At 41.3% G+C, this 4,554-nt stretch overlaps 1 pseudogene; it reads left to right on the top strand.

Moving 5' to 3' along the window:
* Window positions 1–787: 787 nt before the first annotated feature.
* Window positions 788–4,141, top strand: LOC112395928 (DNA replication complex GINS protein PSF2 pseudogene; annotated as a pseudogene).
* The last annotated feature ends 413 nt before the right edge of the window (window positions 4,142–4,554 follow it).

The following is a 4,554-nucleotide window of genomic DNA, read 5'->3' as shown; positions in this document are numbered from 1 at the left end:
AAAAGATTTTAAGGACGCAAATGAAAAAAAAAAAAAAAAGATATAACGTGATAGTAATACACCTGCTAAGGAGAAAAAAGAAAGCAGAAAAAGGGAGGGTAGAAATTTAGAGGTATGAAGAGGTAAGAGGTGGATCAAGAATGAAAACTTTATTGAATTATAGTAATAATAATGAACTATAAACATTTTATTCATTTTTTTCCAACAAGCATTTGTTTGTAGGTGCCAGGTGATGTGAACACAGACATGAATAAGATAGTATCACCGCCCTCACATGGCCTTTTAAGTAGTGGGAGAAAGAAAATCAACAATCAATGCTACATTCCAAAAAAGCTAAGACATGAGTTAAAATTAAAATATCAAAATACCCTTATTTTCACATTTCTAAATAAGCTGGTGATGAAAATACTGATAGATTTCACTACATAAACAAAAGCTGAAGCCTCCTGATATCAAATAAACCAGCCACTGTGCAGTGTGATGATGCCAGCAGTATAGCTTTTTAAATATTGCCCAAAACCCTCCTAAATAATAAATCAGGAGTGTTAAAGAAGACAAAACAAACAAAACTATGGACAATATCCTCTACAAAACGAGGAACAAGGAATCCCCGTGAACTTAGGACAGGCATGAGTGTGGCCCAAACACCAAGAGCTGTGTGCCCTGGATAGCGTAACAACTATGTTGTTGGAGCACTGAGGAGTGAAAGGGGGATACCCACTTATACCACATGCCGTGGGAACCAAATCTTACTCCAAAATAATCACAACCAAAATGAGATAACCCTATGGAGGCAGGGACTAAAGGATCTGGGAACAGCCTAAATGTCCTTACAGGATACAAGTTTCACAGAGAGCAAACAGAGCTTCTGAACGTGAGAAGATCAAACACAGCTTTGTCGGTGTAGGTTCCGGAGACATTCAGAGCAAATACTCATTTTCAGAAGTGAAAAACTTTACTCTCAAGGAACACTAGTGGAAATACATGCTAAGGTGAGTGGGTCAGGAACACTAAGTGTAAAAAAGAGAGTGAAGCTTCAGAGAGAGCATAGAGGCGCCCAAAGAATGCTAGTCGTGAAAAGTAGTATAAAGGCAAAATTACAAGGCTGAATCTGACAGGCCTACATGACTGAGGGTTGAAGAATGCAGTTGAAGACAGAAAATATTTCTGATCTACACATATCTGTAAAAGACAGAAACGCAACTACAGAAAGGCCTTTCCTTGAGTATTTCACATAAAAACAGAAAGGAAATTCTCAGTCCAAGGAGCTCTCCACAAGAACATCTTCCTAATAGCCTAAGAAAATCACGGCTTTGAAACGTGGGGTGAGGGAGCTTACAGGCTATAGTGTTTCAATCTGAAAAATAAATAGACGTGGCAACAAACGTGCACACAAAAATGACCCTTCATGGCTGGAGGTTTTTAAAAGGCAAATTGTAAGAAACTTAAAATTGAATGACAGAGAAATATTACCTAATGTTAGGTAGTAATTTTAAATTAAATATACAAAGAGTTTTAGTGACTTGGGAAAATGCACCACAGCTTTAGGCTCTTCCAAATCATCGTGAGACAGTCCTAGAATTTTTATTCTGCTAACCAATTTAATGAATAGAATATTCCACAGCTATCTACTTCATAACCAAAATATCCACTGGGGTATCCTTGAAATGATTTCTCTGTGCTCTTAGAATACAAATTACCTCCACTCCTTCTTTTGCAAGAAGTTATATTTTTACTTAAATAAGTAATAAATTATATTTCTCTTTGTTAAAAAACACAACAAGGGCTTTCCTGGTGGTGAAGTGGTTGAGAGTCCGCCTGCCGATGCAGGGGACATGGGTTCGTGCCCTGGTCCGGGAAGATCCCACATGCTGCAGAGCAGCTGGGCCCGTGAGCCATGGCCGCTGAGCCTGAGCGTCTGGAGCCTGTGCTCCACAACAGGAGAGGCCACAACAGTGAGAGGCCCGCGTACCACAAAAAAAAAAAACACACAACAAAGCAAATGAGGCAAACACCTAGTACATGAAGCATAACATGAAAGCCTCATTTACCACTACACCAGCCCCTGTTCCTTTTCTCAGAGGAAATCACAGGGTGAATCCTTCTATTCTACTCTCCACAAATTCATATAAGTGCAAAATATATATACATAGGTATATGTTTTCATATGTTATATATGAAAATGTTATATATGAGACCTATGTATATAATTATATATACATATGTATATGTGTATACACACACACACACTCACATACACAGGCAAATACCAATCCAATGATGTCTTTACATAAAATTTCTGTCCATTATCAAAGACTTCAGCAATTTATTTCCATCAACAGTGTTTGCTCACATTCTGGCCAAAAATAGTTCTTATCAATTACTTCAAATTTGTCAACTTTATGGAAGAAGAGTGTCTTTATTATTTTAATTTGCATTTAGAAGTGTAATAATTTTCATATGTTTATCAACCATTTGAGTATCTTCAACAATAAATTGGGACTTCCTTGGTGGTGCAGTGGTTAAGAATCCACCTGCCAATGCAGGGCACACAGGTTCGAGCCCTAGTCCAGGAAGATCCCACATGCCACGGGGCAACTAAGCCCATGCACCACAACTACTGAGCCCACGTGCCACAACTACTGAAGCCCGCGTGCCTAGAGCCTGTGCTCTGCAACAAGAGAAGCCACCGCAAGGAGAAGCCTGCACCCCGCAACAAAGAGTAGCCCCCGCTCGCCGCAACTAGAGAAAGCCTGCGAGCAGCAACAAAGACCTAACACAGCCAAAAATAAATAAATTAATTAATTAATAAAAATATAATGAATTGCCTATTCATATCCATTATTCATTTTCCTATTTAACTGTTTATCTTTTTCCTTTAGATCCACAGTTGCTCTTTATATTTATGCATATTTATCCATTATCTATTGATGTGTGGCCAACATTTTCTCCTGTTCTTTATTTTTGAGATATTTTAGTAGAAGTCTTAAATTTTTTATTAGATCAAATTTGCCAGTCAGTTTTTAAGGCTTTTGGGGTTTGCGATTCTTTAATGAAGAATTTTACCCCCTGTTATTTAAAAAATAATAATAATTGAATTATCTTCTCCTATTCTTTTTATTGTTCATGTACACATGACCTTTTCAACTTCCTGCATATAGTTTCTAGAAAAATATCCACTTTTCTGGATTTTTCCATTTGTTGCCATGCAATTTACCCATTATTTTTAATGTTTTAATCACTTCAATACTGATAACTAAAAAACTCCAATTTCTAATTTTAAATAGATGTATTCCATATTTCACTAAATCAGACTTGCCAAGGTTAAATCTATTTTACTGATTTTTTAAAGAGCATCAGCTTTTAGTTTTAGGGATAAAATAACTCTAAAAATAGTTCAGGGGGCGGGTCCTGCACTGTGGCGGGAAAGTGGCAGGAAAGCAGCCACCGCCGTGCATTTTCCTGGGAGCTGAGGGCGTGTCCCAGGACTACCACTGGCGCCGCCAAGGACTTGGAGCTTGTGGCTAAGAAGGAGCTGGTCCCCATTATCCCGAACTTCAGCCTGGACAAGATCTACCTCATTGGGGGCGACCTGGGGCCTTTCCGCCCTGTCTCCCCAGTGCAGGTGCCTCTGTGGCGGGCGATCAACCCAAACCCAAGAAGGGTCGGCTGCTTCCTCCCGAGTGGACAGACACAGAAAAGTTGGAGAAGATGAAGGATCATGAAGGAAAGGAAGAAACGTTCCCCCCAGACCTAGCCCTTACTCCAGGGGAACTTAGGAAACTCCTGCTAAATAAGGTTTCGGACAACATCCCAAAAGCAGATGAGATCTGGACACTCGCTAGCCAAGCTCCGGGCGTCTGCCGACAGCTTAGTGAGGCAACGGGTGACACGCGCCGAGCTGGATAACTTAACCTTGATGGAGGTCAACACCCCCGGGCTTTCCTCCCACCAGCTCCACTACAAACTCCGCACACACCTGCAACCTTCTGAAGGTGCCCAGTCTCAAGACTTCGAGGGAGAGACAGGTTCGTCCAGGCCCTTGTCTGAGGCTGGAGGCTCCCGGGTGGTGTGTGAGCGCTCAGGACTGGATAGAGAGACTCACATTTCTGGAGTTCTAGAACCACTTTTGAATGTCTGAAAAAAAAAGTGCAGTGAAGCAAGGAACGGCTCTGTAACATTGTTAGAAGGCATTGTTAGAAAGGCTTGTGCTTAGTCCTCGACACGTGCTGTAATTCCACATCTGTATCTAGGAGCCAGCTGGCCTTTCATACGGGAAAGAAAAAAAGCTTTGGCAGAACAAGCGGTTTCCCCCAGCAGGGCCTTCAGGCTCTTGCTCGCAACTGTCATGCGCAGGTGAGTGGTCCCGGCTGGAAACTGTCATGCGCAGGTGAGTGCTGGGTGATGTCACTTGTTGCTTTCAAAAGATAGGGAGATAGCGGGAGTGCCGATGAGGCCGTGGCATTTTTCTTTTCCCTTTTTGATCCTGATCTCTTGAGCTAAATTTAGAATCTCCTACAGAGGTGGTTCACACAGAGGAGGAGAGCAGATGAG

The sequence above is a fragment of the Neophocaena asiaeorientalis genome, unplaced genomic scaffold (genome assembly GCF_003031525.2).
Source record: "Neophocaena asiaeorientalis asiaeorientalis breed wild unplaced genomic scaffold, Neophocaena_asiaeorientalis_V1.1 scaffold42, whole genome shotgun sequence".
NCBI classification, from domain to species: domain Eukaryota; kingdom Metazoa; phylum Chordata; class Mammalia; order Artiodactyla; family Phocoenidae; genus Neophocaena; species Neophocaena asiaeorientalis.
This window is presented reverse-complemented; position numbering and strand designations above follow the sequence as displayed.